We start from the raw sequence: 22,783 nt of genomic DNA, 5'->3' as shown, positions 1-22,783 counted from the left end.
AAAAATTCAAATAAGGAAATGACCTTTATTTAATAGTGTTAATAATCAAGTAAGTATAAGTGTTAAATACAAAATATTATTCAGTATTTAAAAAAAAAGAGTCATTATATCAACGTTTTCTTACTTTGACTAATCTAAATTTAAAAATTATTTTGAAAAGATAACGCTAGTTTGATTTCATGAGCAGTATGAGTTTATCTACTATTGTTATTTTTTTAAAATTTTATCTAATGCTACTTGAGTGATTATTATTTCTAGTTTAGTTCATTATTACGAAAAGGGAACTTACTAATTTTTTAATGTTTTAACCAAGCTTTGGAAACTATTTGTATCAATCTAATAAATCTCGCAAATCACGATTTCAATTTTCAGTTCAGATTTTGTGTTAAAGAACTATAAACCTGACGTTCATATGTAAAATAGGTTTAATATACAATTTTCAACTCTAGAGCTTGGGGTAATAAAATTTAATTTTTAACTTTAATTACGATTAATTTAAACTTTTAAGCACAACATAAAAGTAGGAAAAAACAATTTCGAAATTAAAAATATGGCCAACCGAAAAAACCGGTTAAAAAACATGCAAAACAGAAACCGCCAAATAAACAAAAAGTTCATTTTATGCTCTGATGAAAACTCAACAAATTTTCAATAAAGTTTTGCCGAGTTAATTTTTGCCCCAAAGGCGCCTAAAAACATGCTTCAACAAAAACGCTCGCGGACCCTGCCTAAACGTGCTGATAAAGAGAATGTGAGCGAGTGAGAGAGAGACAGACAGAGAGAGAGAGTGAGAGTGAGAAGGAGAATGGAAGAGAGAGCAAATTTAACACCACACAAAAAGCCGAAACGAAAGCAAAGCGAACCTACACACAGTGAGCACTCGTGAATGCTGCTGAGCGCAACAAGGACCAGCAACAAAAATGCCAACACAGCAGCCATCAGAAGCTGCGGCAACAACAATAAACGAATCGCAACAATAAACTGAGTTTGCGCCAAATAACGGACAATTCTTCGGGGCAAAGAGAGATAGAGAGCGAGAGCGAGAGACAATAGTAAGTGCGAGGCACAGTGAAAACGATTAAATAAAATAAACAAAAAAACTGCAATTGTTTATATTGAATAAAAAATGTTTTCTGCAGATTGTATTTCAACAAGAAAAAATAATACTATTATGCAGTATTCATTTCAAGCTGAAATTGGATATTCAATAAAGAAAGGAAAAAAAACTCGACAAAGGGATAAATCGCGAGCCAAGTTAATGAAATTTATATTTGTTTAAAGAAATTGTTTACTATTGCAGTTGATTTAATAGTAAACAATAGAAAATATTTTTTTGGTTTTAAATATTAAAATAAATTAATTTAATTGTATTTTATAAAACTTATAACTTCTTTTTGAGTTGATAAAAGATCATAAAAAGGAAAAGTAGATGGGAAATTTTATGAGCAAGTCATATTTTGACTTCATTTATTTTGTAAGTTTCTTTCTATGTGAAGTAAAAATGAAAGTTTATCAAAAGCTTATCGGGCAACATATATTTCGCTTCAAATGGTTGTAATTCACAACTAGTTTAAGCGTTGTAGTGAGCATAAAGCGGTGAAAAATTAGCCGCCCAAAAAAGACGTAAGAAGCAAAAAAAAGTAGTTTTAGATAAGATTTTCGTTTGAAGGACGAACTTAAAACTATTATTTACATATGTCCTAGTAAGAAAAATATTAGAAATGGTTTCGGAATCAAGTTTTCCCTTCAGATGCCAAAATACCAAGTAACGTTTGTGCCAATTACATGGCTAGAGCCATTGGCTAAATTTACTAATAAGAAAATTGGCTCTAGAGACCAACTGCTCACTTTTTCGACCTCGACCTTGTCTAAACAAAAGGTATGATGAAAGTGAAAAGGTCTTTACGTCTCATTAAATGAGGCAATATGCTTTCCACTTTAGTTGAAGCGAAATTTTCCCTATGTCTACCTACGGTGGCCATGTGAGTACTCATTCTCTACATCATTGATGTAAATTTTTAACGTTGTTTTGTAAGTGAACATCCCATTGTGCGATGAGATGATGATGGCAAAACAAAATCACATATACATACACACACAGAGATATTTTGGGCACGAAGTTTACTCTCCAAAATGCAAAGGAGAAAAGCAGAAAGAAAAAAATAAACCCGAAAAGTTTTCAACTTGAAATTGAACCTGAGCAAGAAGCAGACAAATTGGAGAGCGGTATCACACGCATTGTTCTTGTAGTTGTTGCTGTTGTGCGGGGAGCACAAAATATTTTAACGCAATTAGAGTCGGGGAGCATCCGACGGTATCGTCATCCATCCAACCAGCCAACCAACAAGCCAGGCCAACATCACAGCCTCACAGTCAAAACCAGAGCCAGAGCGAGCGCGCACGCAAACGGACACGGAGCTCGGATAAACTACGCAAAAGTATCCATAAAATAATACAAAAAGAGGAAAAAATACTAAAGAGAATAGGAAAGGAAAAGTCACAAAAAAATCGTGCAAAAAATATTTGATAAGCGCAGCAAAAATTAAACCCAAATCATAATTAGCAGACTTTATTAACTGTAAAAACTGCCAGAGCTAAGCAAAAAACTCAAAAATTAAACACAAGAGATAGAACGAGAATAGAATAGAACGAGAGGCTGTGAATGCGAATGTATGCGTGAGCGTGTGTGCCTGTGTGTGTGTTTGTGCGTGTGCCTGTGTGTGTGTGTGTGAATGCGTGTGTTCAAAAGAGAAGCGCAAACAATTTGTTGAATACCTCAGCCAGAGTTAAGGGCCAAAACGGAAAAACCCACAAAGAGCACTAACGAAAACGAAAGTGAAATCAAAAGAAAAATCAAAATAGAAATAAAAAGAAAAACTGCAACTAAAAACTGTGAGTGGAAAATTCCCCTGTCCCTTTAAGCTTAGTTGAAGAGAAAGGGCGAAAAATTGGCGGCGCAAAAGTTAAAAAGGACAAAGGCGATTAAGGAGCAGCAGGAGCAACAGCAGAAGCGGCAGCACCAGCAGCAGCTTGGCAAGGACGAGGCCCAGCACGAAAGGTGAGCGCAGCGCAAATAAGTCATGCAAAAAGAAAAATATGAACAGACCGAAGTTGCTCCTAGCGACACCAAAGAAACAAAAAAAAAAAGAGAAAAGCAAAAGAAAATAAAAACGCCCCAAACAGATTTTTCTTGAAAAGTGACAGTCGTCGTCGTAGTCAACGTCGTTGCCGTCGCCTTGCAACCGCCTTAAGAGTCTGAAGAGCCAAGATGCGGGGGAGGAGAATGGTTCGGGTCCCTTTTTTTTTATTTTGTTTTTTTGGGGTTGAGGCTAAGTTCTCAGTCCTTCTTCGTGGGCGTCGTTCGTGAGGACTCTACGAACATGGGTCTACCATCCCCAGCATACCGCACTTCTACCCACTTTACACGGCCATAGTGAGCTGTTGTTGCCGTTGTTGTTGTTGTTGTTATTTTTTGTTATTCATCAGCAAACACAGGCAAACAAGCAGAAGCAAAGCAAAGAGCAACCTGCGACAACAGCAACAGCAATAGCAACAACAAAAACAACCACAAACGAGGGCTGATCCTAAGATTAATTAGACCATTTGCTAAAGTTAATGACTTGATCAAAACTAAGTCAAATAGGCATACACATTTTTCATCATGCGTGAAACAGGCATTACATACAAAACTCAAGCACCTTCTCTCCCCTTTGCCTTAGTTTGATCCATTGTCGTTCACATACATACACACATATATTGTCTATTTTGGTTTTCTGTTTCAGTCAGCTTAAGTTATAGAGCTCTTTTGCCATACAAAGGATTGACTATAGAACTACCTAATGTATTTTTGGGCTCATTCTGTTTATTTATGAGCAACAGAATATCAAAAGATTGCGTCTTTAGCAGATGCTCTACTCTAGTTAATGATAAACTACGATAAAAACTATTTAGGTTAAGGCTTGTAACTAAACAGTGTTAATTAACTTGCCGCATCTCGTAGAAGAACTTTAAAGTAACTCTGTTAAGCTTTACCACGAGTCTCTGCAAATCTTAATTAGCAAAACTGTAAATGGTTTGTGCCTTTAAGTATATATTTTCTTAAAGTTAGAAAATACTTTATCCAAACTCTTGCCTTTTCGCGTTAACATTAGTTTGATACTTAGTTTTGTTCAGTTATGAGGCATTAGTTTATTGTTGGTTTAGCTTTGTTGTTTGATTTTTAACTATAGAAATGTAGGTAAAGTAGTTTCAAGCTTCGGTTATAGAACTGTGAAGTGTGGAAAATTTGTCCTTTAAAGTATGCAATAGGTTGCAAAAGTTTTTATTATTTGTAACAACATAGTCTAAACGTAATGTTTGCCTTGATTAATTTTTTTATCCACAAAAAATTTGTTTCAAAGTATCAAGAGGATTGTTGGGCCCCATATTGCATAAGTACTCTCCCATTTCTCCCCCCTCGATACAGCTTTGCTTTAAGCAGATATATGTACATATGTACCTATATGATTACTTTTTTTTTTTTTTTTTTTTTTTTTTTTTTTATTTAAGCGCTGAATCCATACATACAAAAATAGTATCATAACAACACAAGTAGATGTTTTAAAAAAAAAGACCAAACCTCATTGGTATACCCAAGAGGACTATAAATATTATTGTTAATGTTGGTTAGCTAATATTTTTGGCGAAGCCCTTTCTTTTTAACCGTCTAAGAGGCCTGGCAGGTAGTAACCGTCTTGCGAGGATACTGCGGTGTCTATTAAGCCGGTCGCTATATCTGCTGGTGTGTCTACCGATCTGTTCCTCCACTGTGTGCAGGTTGAGGTCACGGTGTAATGTGGATCCACGCACATACCATGGACAGTTCGTTATTTGCCGCGCAGCCCGATTTTGGAGCACTTGTATGCGTTTGTAGTTGGATTTAGCCGAAATTCCCCAGATCTGCACGCCATACAGCCAGATTGGAGCAATACAGTGCACATATACTGCTCTTTTGGCCCTGAGCGACATAGAGCTTTTCCTATTAATCAGCCACCTTAATTATATATGATTACTACTTTGAATATTGAGCGCTGACATTTATCTTGAATCCCTATTGCATACTTTTAGGATTAGCAATTTCGATTTAATTGAAAGATTAGAATTGAATATTGAAAAAGTCGCTATATTGTATCACTATATCAGTAATTAGTTATGGCTTAAAAAAGTTATTTTTACAAAAATAAAAAAGATATTCTATTTTATTTAATCATTATTATTTATTATTTGACTTTTAGAATTACGCCAGAGAAGTAAAAATGACCTCATTAGAGATTATCATTATTGGCTTACTTTCAAATAACTCAGAATATTCTTTAAAGAAGACATACACGAATAAACTGTATATTGTTAGACTTAGTATTAAGCATTATCGTAAAAAGGGATCAGTTTATACGCCAATTGACAAAAACTTGGTAAAATTATACATTTTAGACCAATTATACTTAGGAATTATTACAGAGCTCAATTTAGATTCAGAAGCTTACATTTTTTAGGGAACATTAACGCACAATGTATAGGAAATTATAATATTATAATATGGATCACTAGCATATTCAATTTTAAACAAAGTTTTGAGCAGTTTCGAATTTGTATGTAAAACTTGTTTATTTTTATATCAAATTTCTTTATGACTAAGCTCAAAGTTAGCAATGACCAAACATAATATTCAAAAATACCTTTCCATTAAATGTGATTGCAAATTCAACTTGCTGAAATATCACTTTTGCTTGACTTTGAAAACTACCCTCGTTTGACACCCATGCGGCGATGGCGGTCCAGTGATAACTCATGTCCCACTGACATTTTTGGGTCAAAAAACTAAAATATTATGTGTAACTGCTGCCATTTCGTTTCTCTGTCTGTCTCCCTGTCTGTCTCTGTGTCTGTCTGTGGGTTTGAGTTGTTATTTTCGGGTGTGAGTTTGTTTGTGTGTGCGTATCCTGTGTGTGTGTGTGTGTGTGTATTTGTTATACTTGCGGTTTGTAGTCATTATTTCATCTGTCCCCGGCTACCGATTATTCGTCTATTTTGTCCGCCATGGCATTCCGGCAGATTAAAATTGCATCCGTTGGTTGGGCAAACAAATGTGTTTTGGACAACACGAAATAAGACAAAAGAGTTAAAGGAAAAAAGAATTTAACACCTATTGAGGGCACCAGGATCTAGATCTGTGTGTCGTTTGGCAAAGGTTCAAAAGGGCGACACAAAACAACAACAACAACAAAATGAAACACAAAGAGAAAGAGTAGAAGAGAGACAAAATAAAACAACGACACACAAACAAAAAAAAAAAACAGAAAACGAATTCATAGTAAAAGTCTTAATTGAAATTTTTGCTTCAAATGTGTACTGAGGGATTTTGTATTCCTCTTTTTTCTGGTATCACCCAAAATGAAAGCGGTCTATGACTAAGTGAGTGTGTCTGTGTCTGTGTGTGTGTAGAAGCGTATGTATCCTTATTTGCCAAGCATGACTAAAAAGCAAAAGTCCTGCCCTGTGGTGTGAACTGAACTGAGCTTTCCCTGTATTCTTTGGCTAACTTTCTATGTATTTTGTATCATATTTTTTATTCAACTTGGCTTTGCGCCTTTGTCTACGCTTCTGTGTGTGTGTCTGTCTATGTGTGTGTGTGTATGCGTGTTGGAGTTTGTTCTTATATTTGTATTTGTATTTGTCTCCCATTTGTATAAAGCTCGTCCTTGTCGTTCATATTCTCTTGCTCGTCCTTTTGGTCGACGCCGACATCATCATCATGGTCGTCCTCGTTGTTGTCGTCGTCCTCGTCGTCGTCGTCGTCGTTCTCGTCTACAAAAGCCAAAGGCAATCAACGTGCCAAAGTGCTAAATGTTTGATTAGAATTCTCGCATTTTACACGTAAGGGAAATTACTTTTTAATTTAATTTAATTGTGTTTTGAGTTTTTTATAGCATACTTTTCAGCGAATGAGAACCGAGAAGGATTTACGACTTCGTCACGCAATGAGCGATTACATTGAAATATATTTTTAGCAATAATTTTCATAAAACCCATTTAATAAGTCATGGGCTCTTGCTAAAATTCTCAATTTATACATAATTACTCATACGCCCTGTATATTTATATCGTATATTTTTCATGTCATTGTTGCTTCTGGTCATGCAGATCGACTATTAGCACAAACTGTCATTTTTGGGTTCAATCTAGATGTCCTCGGTCTAATTCGAATGACCAGCATTCGTAACTAAATTGTCAATTCACGTGTCACTAAATAGGTTAAGCTAGCTTCAGCTTAGCTTCTCGATGCTACAACTGGATTGTATCCTGATTGATGTCCTTAAACTCAGCCGGCTTATAACTGTCCAATGCCACTAAGAGTTCAGATGGACAAATAAGAGGGCATCAATTTACTTTCATACCTTTTTTTATTTTCTTAGGTTTTTGTCAATTTGTTTAGAAACAAGAAAGCTCAGCTTGTTATTACTACCATCAATCGATAGCTACAAGCTAATAAACCTTGATGAAAAATTAATCTAATTTGTTAAGAAACCAAATGAAACTAGTTTCACCTTATAGCAAATGGCATTTTGTGGAAAAGATGATAAACCAATAAAAGATGATACAAGAGAATGGTTTATCTTGTGAGTATTTTTTTGGGTTAAAAAACTTTAAAAAGAATTTTTTTTTATTTTTTTCCAAATCTTCAACATTTGAAGAATATTTAGTAAAAAATCTAATCAAAACTGATAAAGGTATAGCGCTTTAACTAATGGCTTTTCATTTTAAGGATTCTCATTTTCAAGTCATGATTATATTCGATTGATTATATTGAAAATGTTTATTAAAAAAGCGTTACCGCTTATATTTTTGAACTTTTAGAAGTATTTTTGATTTTTTGTTTAGTTGATTTTGTAACCTAGCATCGTGCATACCGCACAGCCTCTGCGAATGAAAATATATATATAGAATATCCCTCGGATCGAAATGTATTTAGTACATACATATATAGAATTTATTTTTAAATTTTACCATTGATACTTAAAATCTCAATTAGTAACATGTATCTAAAATAAATAGTCCCAGATTATTCATATCGTCACCAAAAATTTTTGGAAATGTTTTTTTTTACGTTTTTACATTTCAAAAGTTTTTTATAATTTATTTTCAAATGTGAGTCCAAGGTCTGTTTACTATGGTATACAAATATATAGTGACATTTTTTTTATATTTCATATCCCGTTTTACATGATATAACGCTTTAAACATAAAACTACACATCAAATAACTAAAGAAGCTAAACTTTGAATCCATTGGTCTTTGTTTTTCATATTTATTATTATTTTTGCGTTTTATTTGCTACAAATGATGTTTTAAATGTATTTTCATATTGCAAATTTACGAAAAGTGTTATGACTTTACATGAATTACATGACTTTAATTCCTTGACACAGAAGGGTAGATAGGTAAAACAAAAATTTGATTTGTCATTTGTTAATATTAATATAATTATTATTATAAGTATAGGATATAGTTGTAAACTATCAACCTAACTATATTTTACAAGCACTGGAAACTAATGCCTTCGTCTTTCGTATAACTAAACATAGAAAGATGCATTTTTTTGGTATTGTGCAAAACATATTGTAAGGTGTTAAAGTCATGAATAAATTATAGACACAGTTAATAGAAATTTAGAAGAATAGAATAGAATAGAGTAGAACCCATGCTGAATTTATCTGTCCCGGATCAGATGTTGCCCTCGGCATTCCGGAAAATCCTGTTTATTATAAGATGAAAACTTTTTCCATGTGCTAGCCTAAAATTTCGTTCTTTTTTCTTGGTGAATCGAGTAATAGGAATATACAGTATAATGCGAAGTTACTAAAATAAGTTTTTCCAATTCAAGTCGAAACTGTTTCTCCTTCTTCATAGAGAAATGTAGCTCAAATTCGCAGCCCATGCAAAATCGGTTACCCAGTGACTGGTGTTGAAATCCTTTGAAATAGTTTTCTTTAGTACTTTCTTCTTTCGATTGAAGATGGTTATCTAGTCTTTGGGTAGGGAACCAACTAATCGCTCAATGTTCCATGCAAAATGTCTTATCGAACATTGTGAGAGCAATAATCTGATAAAAAGATGGGTCATGAAATGGTTGGCGAAATGAAATCGAATCAATATTTACTACTGTCCAAAGGGTTGCTTTTAAGAAATTTCTCTGATTGGGCATTAACAGAGTGAATTAGAAAATAGTCCACAAAAATAAAAATAAAACCAAAAGAAAAAAAGTGTCATTGACAAAATGTCATAAAATAGATATGTGTACCTAACTAGTATGAGTTGAATTCAACACTTTGAAAGAGTGTATGTGTATGTGTGTGTGTGTTTTTTGGATGATGTCTTGCCGTTGCCGCCCATCTTACATAAAAGTCATTTGCTTTGTTTGGTGGCGGGGGGGAATTTGAATCGAAAATTGTGTGTTCGGTAAATTCATGTGTCTAAGGCATAAGAAAGGATTCTATGTTGTTGGCAAAGGCGATTGCCGCAAAACGAAAATGGGCGAGAGAGAAGTGGCAAGATGTGGAGCTGAGAGAAAAACTGAAAAGAAAATTGTGTTGTATCAAAGGTGGTGTGAGGTAGGGTGGAGGTGTGGAGGGTGGGTAGTGGGAGGGCTTGCCACGCCTTGCACAGAAAGCAACCAGCAACCAAACGCCTATAGATAGACACACGCACGCAATTACACGCCCACTTTGCTTTATCTCTGTAACAGTTACAGAGACTTGGCTTTTCTATTTCTATGTGAAGCGTATGACGGTTGGAGGATCAGATGGAAGGGATGAGAGGTGGGGCGGCTTTCCGATGCGAAGAGGAGTGTTTATCTTGGCCAGGAGCAACATAGTTTATCTATGTGCATGTTTGCTGATTGTTGTTGTTACTGTTGTTGTTGTTGGCTAAACTGGTATACACTTTTCCGCACTTATTCCATATTTAAGAGGCAATTTATATTCCCTTTTTTTCCTTTGCTGTTGTTGTATTTCTCTTTGTATCTCCCTATCTCCCTTTCTCCCCCTCTCTCTCTCTCTCTCTCTCTCTCTCTCTCACTTCAATCTGTCCATTTCCCCTTGCCTCACCTTTCTCCATCGCTCTCTCTCTATCGCTCTCTGTGACTGCCATTCAACTTCATCTAGAAACAGTTTCCGTTTCACCATTCCTCACCATACTGAAATTGTGTGTTTTCTCAGATTCTGTTTCTGATTTAGCCGCCACAAAAACTCGGTCCTGATGTTGATGCGAATGCCGCCCACTCATTCTATACAGAACTTAAGCTGCCTCTTCCATCGTCCCCCCACACCTTTGCATTCCACCCTTCTCATATTCATCCTCTATACACTCTGTGTGTGTGTTCTGTTACTGTCAGTTTGCCATCTCTTTTGGGTTGTGTAGCCAATTATCATTTTTTGAAATGAATAAAAACCGCCGCTCGCCACGTACCTAACAGGATATATCTAAATGGCATTTCCATAGCCACCGTTGCCATCAGCCATGTCCTTTTTGCACCTTACGGCAATTGCAACGGTGTGTCTGTGTCACTCTCTCTCTCTCTCTCTTTTCCTCTCTCGCTCTGTCTCTGTATCGCTCTGTGTGGCCTGTCCTGTCCTGACTTTCTTTCGGTTTCATTTTTTTTTTTTTATTGTGTCATAAATTATTCAAACGTAAACATCATCAACAGCAACAGCAAAAGCAGAAAACAGCATCAGTAGTAGGAAGGTTGTAGGCAGCGGATCAGAATAAAGATGCGGCTCAACCAGCGCCTCCAAGCACTTCTCCACGACGTCCTTCTCATTATCAACAGCAGCCGTTTAACACACAAATACACGCACACACACACACATATACACAGACAGACAACCATTCGTTCTGTACATGTTCTTTATTTTGGTATTTTTATACGTTGCCTGTCCCCTACAGACATGATGAACCAAACCAAACCATACCAAACCAACACGTACATTGGTCAAGATTTTTACCCAAAGTGTTAGAGACAAATGGAATTCTAATTTATATGATTTAAAAATGGTTTTTCTTTTCTGTCGTAAATGCTGTGACAAACTGCATTAAAAGTTTGCATTTCGTGGCATTTTTATAGTCAGTTTTTTATAGTTCATAACATCTGTTCATAAAATTTGGCTACTTTGTGTATCAGTAGAAACGAATTAAACAGTTTTGTATCATTTATGCATCTACTTGTATTTCGTTATGATTTATGGCAATCGAAATGAACTTCTCTAAATTATACTTTGTATATAATTCTGTGAAAGTTTTCCATACAATTTGTTCAACTGTTTTCTCTTTAGGGCAAATTTGATTAACTGTTGATATAAATTAATTTAAGGTGGCAAAAAAAGTTATTTATCCTTAAGGCAAATCAAAAATTACCAGTCAACTTTAATGAATTATAAAATGAAATATGAAATGGATTCCATTAACTTCATTTTGTACATTAATTGCATAAAAGTTATTATTTAAATGACTGAAAATACATTTAAGCAGACAAATGTTTTAATTTATTATCCATCCATTGGGGCTTCGTCCTTCGTCCATTTTAGCCAATATTAATCCTCCACTGTATGGCATGTAGATTATCCAAGCTGAGGGTAATACAAGTTCATAATAAGAGGTCCAACATATAATATCAATATATCTTAAAAGAGTTAATCCAAACTACTTAAATTTATGTCTTACTGACTTGATGCCCTCTTGGCTTTTCAATGTTTGAAAGTGTTAAAGCATAACACTTTTTATAAAACCTCAAGCTGGAATTTCCATATTAAAATTGCTATTTTAAGGCCTACGCTTTTCTACATTCGAGTAGCTATTTTTTTAATTAGATGCATGTTCAAGAAATTATTTGAACTACGTACACAATTTGTGATTTTTTTATTTTTTCTTTCATATTTTGCAATACTTAATGCGAAACATATTTTCTGCCCCAATGTGCGATGATGCGGAAGCAATCGCCTGACCCAGCGGGTGGTGGGATATAGAGTGGTGGCATACACATACTATATAATATATAGAATGGATGGATGGATGAATGGTTAAGGACTGCGCGGTATGAAGGCGGCTCGGCGCACTCAGCGCACACTTCCATAAATAAAAGCGGCGGTGACGTTGCCATCACTTGATAAATAAGTAGTAGTGCACGTAGGCATTCGGCATAATGAAGCGAACGCCCTCCACATCCTGTAACCACCTACTTCCCCCTCTCTCTCGCTCTCTTTCTCTGTGGTACACTCGCCTTTTCCTTCCTTCAGGCACAGCAATTTGTTGGCCCATGCTGCGTATACGTAATCACGCATTGATATGCCATTTACTTGCATGACACGAGCAGAGCTGAGTAAAGATGAAACGGTCGGAACGAGCAGGGAACCATCATTTCGTTTCGGGCTGATTTATGCACTTGATTTTGCAGTTTCAACTTTATTGTTTTTTATCATTATATACGATATACAATTTAATTCCTTAAACGCTAAGAGTAAAGGCCCGAAAGGGATGCCCAGGGAAAGTAAAGGATTTCCGTCTGGAAATTTAATTTATGCCATTTGCAGCATTCAATTTCTGATATTTACGAGTAGCAAGCAACAGCAGCAGCCAGCCCAGTTGGTCGTTACAACACTGATTACATGTTAATTATCTTATGGTAATGAATTGCTATCGACCTTTTTGTACACTCATATATAGGTATATATTCGCAAATATGAATGAATGTATAATAAACCCAATCACTGATAACTTATTAATATAAGCATATAAAAATTTCGTTATGAAAAAGTATATAAATATTATTATTATGTTGTGAACGTGTTAAGAAAACAGAATAACATTTAATGCCAGCAAGTGTAGCATACTTTATGGGGCAAACAATAAGTCATTATGAAGCTCAACTTTGTTTATAACCATTTTTTCAAAACAGCGCAACTGCAATTCACAAACTTTGCTACATAAAAAAGATACGGGTTAATCTTTGCCCAAGACTTAAAAAAGTTCCTTAACCCACAATTCATTGGCATTTAGTACAACTATTTGATTTTAAAAGTAATAAACAATTCTCAGTTAACTAGTTACTCCTTGCCTAAGTCAGGTAAATAACAAAGAAATTTGACCCCTAAAGTATGCAAGGGATATATTTTATATATTTTAATTGTTAAGCAATTTATAGCTTTCACACTTCTCAAAAATTCTTGTTGGTTTTTTAAAGTGTTGAAAAAGTTAACTTAGGCTATCTTATATGGTTGCATTTTAATATGTAAATGGCCAATTTGTTAAAGATACTCCAATTTTTCGATCGATAACTCTTAATTCTCATATAATTTATAATTTTTCTATCTACTAAAATATACTTATGTATATTTCAATTGTTAAGCAATTTTTAACATTAATACTTTTAAAGAATTCTTGTTCGGTTTTTTAAAGAATATTAGGTTCGGCTATTAAATATGTTAATGGCATATTTGTTATCGATTCTCACATTCTTCGATCGATAATTCTTAATTCTACTCTAATTTATAATATTTCGATATACTAAACTCTTCGAAAACTTGACCTATGTAGGGAAATAAATAGCTTTTATATTGAAGTTCTGCTCGGATAGATTTTAAACTGAGAAAATTTACAGCAAAATAAAAAAACACTTCGACATCTTTTGCGGCTGACGAATGACTGTTCTTTGTCCGCTTTTCAATTATTTGACCAATTGTATTAGTTTTATCAATTTAACTTGATTTCTTCTTTGGGCAAACTTTTTCGGTAGGTCCTAATTTCGCCACTACAGAAAAACAAAAAAAAAACTACGGCATATATCCATAAGATCAAATCCAAATTGCAGAATTGTATTAACCATTGGCAAGTTTTAAATTTTTGTAGTTTGTATTTGTCATATAGAAAACTAAATTTAAATTTAACCAAAACTAATTAGTTGTTTGTGCTATGTATTATTTTATACACATTAATTCTAATCAGCTTCAAATCTGAGTCTATTTTTGATGCCTTTCTCATTTTACTTAAAGATGTTTGTGTGTTTTGCCAATTTATTATATTCTATTAATATACATACATATATGTACATATGTATGTAAGAATGTTCATTAGACACATTAGTTCTCTTAGTGACGAAGAACAAACTCTTATCTACAAAATGAAGGATTTATTCATGGCAAATAATCCGCAATTTAATTTTCGAGCTCATAGAATTTTCATTGAGCTAGAGCATGAACATCATTAGAAGGCTTAGGTTTCGTATTGGTATAGAGTTCATGTATCTCACCTCCACGGCAACTTGATAAGAGTTGTCTACAATCAAGAATTTTGCAAACTCAAATGCAAATGCTGTCAAGTACACACACACACACACACCATCACATCACCATCACCATCATCATCATCATCACGTACACAAGTTTTAATGCCTGAAAATTTGGCTATCTAAAAGATACACTTCAACTTTGCTCGGCACTTGTTTCTGTTTTTGCTTGCGTTTTGTTGTTTTTGTTTGTTTGTTAGTTGAGAACACATCAGAATAAAAACACCAAAAACAACAACAACAACCAAACAAGTATGAATACTTGAAACCGAACAAAAACACATTTACCTAGATACATACATAAATACATTAACAAACGCACCACACACAAAACAAGAGAACCCTATCGAAGTGCTCTTAAGAGAGAGAGAGAGTGTGGATGTGAATGTAGGTTTAAGTGTGTGTGTGTGTATCGGTGTCAGTATAGGTGGGTATGTATGTGTGTGTGCGCAGACTCCGATTAATTCCATTGGCACCGATTGAAACTTTTGCGCTTCATGGCAGCAATAAATTACGATTGAATATATATTTACCAACCAAGTGGTACACATATTGTAGATACATATTACCCTGTACTTTATATATATGTATATGTATGTACAAACATATATGTATTTATATGCTCATTGCATACTTTGGCATTTAAGTGCATCCCTTTTATTTGCATATTCATTAAATTACAAACGATCTCGAAAATAGAGAAACAACAAAAAAAGGAACCACACAAACGAGATTCCAACTACGAACTGCCAAGTGGCACGTCTGCGAATGCATGGCTTCGTTTGACTGGCTGGTTGGCTGTTTGGATGGATATTTGGATGGATGATGCATGAAGCGGTAGCTAGAAGAGTTGAAAGGGAGTTGAGGGGGAAACTCCACATTTGCATTAAGCCCATTTAATTATACTAAGTACATAGTAAATACGAACCAAGAGCAGAATCGTTGCATGTTTACATTTGCTCAAGTGCTTGCCAACGGTCCTCCCTCCAGTCCATCACTCTAGTTTTCCTCTCCTCTCCTCTGCCTCTCTGTCGTCTCCTTAACAACGCCTTATTACCCACTACACATTACACCATGTACATATGTGTGTGTGTTTGTGTGTGTGTTAGTGTGGCAACTATTCAGGAGTCGAGAGTATGTTTATATGTATATGGGCGAAATGTTTGCCGCAGTCATAAATAATTTATGCCTGCGTAATTTGGTCAACTTTCCTCCCAGCTCACAGCTTGGCTCCGCCTAGCCTAGTTCATGCCCACTCCCTTCACACTCACTTACAGGATATGTGAACATACATATCTTCATCTCAGACCCATCAGTGTCCCTTGTGTTAATCGCCTCCATTGCTCGCTTGTATTGTACAAATGTGTAAATCAACTTGGAATTTATATGTTTCAATTGACCACGTTTGTCTCATTTGCATTTTACATTTGCTCTTTTGGGTACGTCCTTTAAGGTCATTAGGCCACACAACTCGGCATTCCATTGGGGAGTAATTAGGAATTATAAAACATTAGCTACTTGTAGGCATAATTATTAACGTATGTATTTTAGGTTGCCTAGGGAGAGATTTATGAAGCATTCAAGTACTTGTTAATGTTGGACATTGCTTTAGTTCTCTTTAAATTATTTGTTTTGTTCACAACTCTTCCCAAACTAAAAAAGAAATTTTGAAAAAGTACAGCTAACTAAATAGAGATTAGTATAGCTTTCTTTTCAAAACTTGTAAGTACTTGTCTCTTTAAAACTTCTTAAACTTGATAAAATAAATTAGTTAATAATCAGGTTTACTTCAAGTCTGATTAATTTTCTCAATTAGGATTAGACTAGTTCATTTATCGAATCAGAAGTTTTTTTTTTTAATTAATGAGTATTTGCTAGTTGGAGATTCAAAAAAACGAAAACTTGTTAAATATGGAATAATTGAATTATAACCAGAGGGCCGGGGCTAACTTCGACCGCGTCAAAGTTTGTATACCCTTGCAACTTTTTTGGTAACTCTTTCCTTTTCAAAGTGGAAAAACTTTTTATCTAAAAAGGCTAATGTTTGCGAAAGAACGGCCTACAATCTTAGCATAGGAAATAACGAAGATATTGATCAAAGTCACTGTTTTCCACCGATCGTTCCTATGGTAGCTATATGATATAGTAACCCGATCTTTATCAAATTCAGCACAGTCATTAACAGATGTTTAATTTGAAAACAATCGCGTCAAAAGTAACGAAGTTATTGACAAAAGTCACTGTTTTCGAAAGATCGTTCCTATGGGAGCTATATGATATAGTCACCCGATCTTGATCAAATTTGGCACAGTCGTTTATATGTGTAATTAACTTACCAATATTAAATTTCACGACAGTAGTTCAGAAAAAAACGAAGTTATTAAGAAAAGTCACTGTTCGTGACTTTGTCATTTGTATGGGAGCTATATGATATAGTGATCCGATCCGGCTGAATCCGAGATATACAACGCCTGCAGTATATACAAGCTTACATGCAAAATTTCAGCTCTGTAGCTCTTACGGTCTAGGAGGAGTTTGCGTTGATCCAGACGGACGGACAGACGGACAGACGGACGGACGGACGGACGGACGGACGGACATGGCTATATGAACTCGTCTCGTCATGCTGATCAAGAATATATATACTTTATATGGTCGGAGATGCTTCCTTCTATGCGTTGCACACTTTTGACCAAAATTAATATACCCTTTTTGCAAGGGTATAAAAATGGAATGCTTTAAATAATAAAGTTTTGCCCCTAAAAGCATATGTACATATTTGGAAATGTTTTAAACACGTTTAGTACACAGTTCTTCTTTAATTTTAGAATACCTACAAAATATTCTACATCTTAAAACAATTTAAAACAATTTTTGAAAATTTTGTCACACAGTGTAATCAATATTATTGATAAATTAGATGTAAATTTAACTACTCGACTAAACTTTAACTACTTCATTCATAGACACTTTACCCTTAAGCAATTAGGCAACTTGTAAAAATTTACATAAATTTCTCAAGACTAAAGACAATTTATACACATTTGTTATTCCTACATACATATATATATGTGTGTACCTTAACACTTTCGGTTTTCAATATGTCTTAATAGTATTGTAAAATATTCAATCTGTGCCCCAAAAAGTAGGCAATGAAATTGTGCATACTTCTGGGCAAATCCATAGCTAAACTAAAAAGCCATTAAAAAGCAATTTCCCCAAGCTCAAGCGCACACACACACACACATATTCTAAACTTGTACAACCTTCAACATGTTTGTGCAAACTTTATTTTCGATTTCCGTTCTAGAGAGACAAAAAAAAAGAATATAAATTGAAATGAGAATAACTGGAAAGGTCAACCAGTAATAAAGTCCTTTGTCAACACAAATGCGGAAAATAGTTTCTAATTATCCAAAGCAGAAAAACAAAAAAAAAAGCGAAAACGAAAATATGGCAATGTTTCAGGTTTATTGACACACGCAAAACACACACAAACGAGACTCACACACACACACAAAGACACAAAAAGGGAAAATCAACAAAATTCGCCAACTTGACAAATCTTGAAAATGAAAATAAAAAATACATATAGACGAATATACATACATATATCAACATACTTACATGCTCATGTTGAACACACATTTAGATATATAATATACTATAACAAAGTTAAAAAATGAGAACACCGAAAAAAAAGAAGCTGAGTACGACCAACTTGTAATGTTCTGGTACTTTAATACCCTTACCGATTACTTGTTTCACTTTAAAGTCCATCTACAAACATACATACATACATACATAACCATCAGTTTTCAATTGAATTTGTCTATTTTAAACTTGTTTGAAAACTTGTAATTGGTGTAATTAAAAGTTTCTATTTTCTTAGGGATGACAGGCAAATTGTGATATGCCATCCCCAGTTTGATAAACTTTTTTACAGTACACGTTTGGTGATGATTCTTGCTGATATATCCTATCAATTAATGTTTAAAACAATATGGAGCAGCAAAGAAAACCAAATTGAAGGCTTGCTATATTTTGGTATCAAACATTTCTTAAAGGTTTCTTTCTTTTTAACATAAAGACTTAAGCCTTAATCGCCACAAAACACAGAAAACTGCTAGCTTTTGGTAGACTAACGACTACCAATCGACATATGTAGATATACATACATATGGATATATATTGCCTTCTATGTATATGCTTTCATCATACTCTTTCTGAGTATTTTATAAATGTATATAAATATCTTACAACTACATATTTAACATAACTTTGACATTTTGGTATATAAGCTTTGCGAATTTCTTAATGTATTAGCTTTGTCTGACCATCATAATAAACAAGACGTAGTTTGATTACATTTTTGTTTTTGATGTCCTTGGAATAAACTACTTTTCAAATTGATTCAATATTCAAAATCATATGTTCCATTTATCAGGTCTTGTAGTCATTTGTATAGTGATAAATTCATAGATATGCCAAAATTCTTGCTCTAACTTTTATACTTTTTAGCTAGTGTATACAAAGAGCAACTAAAAAATGCTTGGCAAGAGCTTTAGCTGCCCTCTCGTCCTGTCTCATTCGATGCTGGATTCAAGCAGCCATGTAACCTCGTTTATTTTGCAGCATAATGAAAGGGGGAAAGTTTCTGCAATTTTACCGCCCCTAGTTCCGGCATGTGTCTCTGTGTGTTTATGTGTGTGTGTTGGTGAGGTGCAACGACGGCTGGCACTAAATGGCATTTGAAATGTTTTGTAGTTCCACTTTGGTGCTTTTGGCCTGAGGATGACGATGACGACGACGACGACGACGACGCAGCTTACGCCTTTTGCCATTTAGAACAGACGTAGAGCCCGTATTCCCAAACACTCACACTCACACACCACACACACACACACACTCAATCATGTTAGCACACACACTCACACAAAAAAAAAAGGTCAAATGAAAATTATAATTTAAATAATAAAAATAAAAGTGAAAGAGAAAAAGAGTGAGCGTAATTCCTTTTTACGAAATTGAAATTGCCACATAGCCCCCCCTTTGCCCTTTGGTTCCACTTGAGTCCTTCGTATCTCAGCTGTCTGCTACCGTCCTTTGTAATCCTGGGAACCTTTCGGCCTTTTTTACGAAACAACAACAACAACAAAATAAAATAAACCAAAAGCGAAAAGCAAAAAAGAGAAAGCCAAATGCGTCCCTTTGCATTAGCAGTCAATGGTAACTTTTGAGCTAATTATTTGACCATTTTTCATGACCGTCGACAATTTCGACAAGGGTCATCGTAATTGTTTTTGTTGCGGCGCCAACATTTTGAAATTGGATTAAGATATCATCCAAATATGTCCCAAGAAAATTATGTGAAAATTTGCAACAAAAAACGAAAGAAAAAAAATGTTAAAAAACTAAAAGAAAAGAAAGTCGCTTACCGTATGCCAATTTCGATACTTTAATTATTCAAGTGCTTAAAAAAAAGTAAGACTTTAAGAAGGTTATAACTTTCAAGCCAATCAGTTCACAGGTGAAGTTTCCTATATATGTACATATACATACCAAACTATTTAATCCAATCTTCCAAAGGAATAGCTCCTAACATGCCTGGAATATCATTTTTAAATTTTACCTTATGATTTAATACGTCATAAATGCAATAAACAAAAGAGCGTGACCAAACACTTCTTTAAAAGAGCATCCTTTTTTAAATAAAATTAATTTTTTTCCTTATTTCGAAAGGCTTACTGTACATCAAACAGAAAAAGTTTCCATATTTTTGTAGCAAATATTTGTATTTATTCTTGTTTTTTCTCTCTGTTTGCCACATATCATTCACATTGTCCTGTACATTTTCGCCCTCTCTGTCAACATTTCACTCCCCCCACCTTCTCTACTATAAGTTTTCTGCCCATTAATGTATCTTTTTATGTAAAATCGGAACGCTCCAGTTTTGTACCGGTAGATTTAAGCATTTTACAGAATTGGAATACAAGCTTTTGAAAACTGTTGTTATTTAATTTATGTATTGTGTTGAGCCAAAATTTACATACCCAAATAGATTGTCCAAATATATAAGTTTTATTTAGGTTTTGGGTTATTGGACTTAAATAGGATGCAGACTTGTTTTAAATCTATTAAGGGAATTTATACACATAGAAGATCAAAAATAAGGAAAAAATTTTAACATATTTCCAAAGAGAACTAACAGTATATTAAATAAGATGTTAAATCCTTTTTGATATAGATACTTATATATAGGATATTGCGAAATTCCTTCAACTTCAGGTTATGTTTCCACAAAAATGATCGAATTTAAAAGATTTTGAAATTCAAGTTCTTACTTAACTAACTTTTTAAAGTACTTTTAGAGTAGTATCAATCGTAATAAAAATTTTGGGCCTCCTGTTTTTATCTGTTGAGAAAAAACTGCAGTCACTCAAAAGTAATCCCTTATAAACGTAGCAAGTTCACTATACACACAAACTCAACTTCTCTTACAAATATTTTGTACATGTGAACTGTTTTTCACTATTTCTATCCAAAAATATACAATTGGAACATTTCTTACTAATGTATAATAAAAAATACCCAGATCTTTGGTACTTTAAGTTTAGGTCCTGTGGTTGACCTTTTTCCGGAAATACCCATATCCAGTTATTGTCGTACAAAAATATTGATGTGCAAAGAGAAAGAAAAAATCAAGAATATCGTTACATTAGTTTTTTATAAATTATGGAATCGGACATACTTTTCAGATTTCCACTTTTTTTTTTTTGGAAATATATATAAATATATATATATTTTTGAGGTCTACATACATACATACGTACATATATACTCATATATTCCTACACCTAGTCGGTGGTTCAGTGGAGACATACTAAATCCACAATACTGGCTAGTGGCTTATCCTGTAACGATTGTGGAAAAAAAACAAAAAACAAACTCAATCAAACTAACTATAGTCATCTGCGGTCGAAGCCGATTAAGACTTCAAAAATTTATCTAAGCTGGCTTGATTACGTCATGAAAATGACAATTAAAAGCTTAAAGACTAAAGACGACAAACTATAAATAAGAGTTTATTTACTCTGATTTTACTATTTACAATGGTTTCACGACTAACAAATGAGGATGACGTTGCATATACTAAGAATAGAAAACATTTAAGCCACAACTATTCAGAGTTATTCCTCAGAGAAGAAAAACGTGACGAGAGCAATTTATTTTGAAACTAAATTCAAATTGGTTATATGAGTTATATTTAATTTAAATTGTAAATTTTATGAAAAAATCACAAGACCTGTTAGCAATTCAAGCTGAACTACTTCAATGTCTTCACCAATGTCTGCTGTTAACCCAATGGGTTCCTTGACACTCATTATAATGGGCATTATCTTATACCTTATTAGCTCTACCGAGACGTCTTAATATAAATCTATCTAATTTGATCAAATTTGCCTTAAGTTAAGTACTTTAGCAAACGGAGAGTCTCTTTTACGACAAGTGAGCTTGGCAAAAGGATTGTTGGCAAAAGGAACATTTTATGAAAAGGGGCAAAAGGTTTTCCAATGAAATTTAAGCCTGTCAATTTATTTTGCAAGAGAATGCGAATTTAACTGTTTTCTAATAAAGTCTCTTTCAAATATATAAAAGTGATTAAATTCTCATGTGCTTTCTACGTTATTGAATTTATTTGCCATGTTTTCCTGCTGTTTCCTTTGTTTTGCCCCTTACAAAAATAGTCAAAGATGAAATAAAGAAACTTCCTCATTGCTTGTTATTCAATAAATAAATACGGGTCTCTGTTCCTTTGCCGTTGGCAAAATTTCTGCAGCAAGTTTTTTTGTTTTTTGTTGTACTATTTTGGGGAAAAGAAAAATCAATTGAATGCTTCAGTAAACCAAATATATTGCATTGCATTTTGCTTTTCCTTGAACTATGTTTTAATATTAACAAAAGCAAAAGGGATAGCTCTTAGTCCTATTCTTACTTATATATAAATCCTTGATTCATGTACATATATATGTATCTATATATGGATGTATGTGTGTAATGCATTCATATGCAAGCAATTTGTTGTTGTTTCGTTATTTTTATTGCCCCATCTCTCGTTCCATTGTTGACCTCAAATGAATTACACAGCAATTTCATGTACATACATATCCTGAAATTCATCGCAAACTTATTAAAAAAAGAAAAAAGAAGTCAAAAGAAGCAAAATGAATGAAAAAACGAACAGAAGAAAGGGAAAACTGTTATCAAAAGAATTCAATGTGAAAATCCGCAACCAATGACAACAATTGCCATCAACATCCTTGTCTCGGCATTTTCATTTTTGCCATACCAACGCTCCTTATCTCCTTCATTCTTTTTTTTTTTTTTGTACCCAACAAACTCACATCTCTG

At 34.1% G+C, this 22,783-nt stretch overlaps 1 protein-coding gene across 1 annotated transcript in view; it reads left to right on the top strand.

Annotated features, from left to right (window-relative positions):
• Positions 1-2,372: 2,372 nt before the first annotated feature.
• Positions 2,373-22,783, top strand: part of LOC6644143 — a 38,424-nt gene continuing 18,013 nt past the window's right edge. The window contains exon 1 of the mRNA XM_002066988.4: positions 2,373-3,058. The gene's annotated coding sequence lies outside the window, so the exon portion shown is untranslated. The remainder of the gene's footprint in view (positions 3,059-22,783) is intronic.

The sequence above is a fragment of the Drosophila willistoni genome (assembly GCF_018902025.1).
Source record: "Drosophila willistoni isolate 14030-0811.24 chromosome 2R unlocalized genomic scaffold, UCI_dwil_1.1 Seg167, whole genome shotgun sequence".
Taxonomy (NCBI): Eukaryota; Metazoa; Arthropoda; class Insecta; order Diptera; family Drosophilidae; genus Drosophila; species Drosophila willistoni.
Note: the sequence above shows the minus strand (reverse complement) of the source record. Positions and strands in the feature narration are given on the sequence as shown.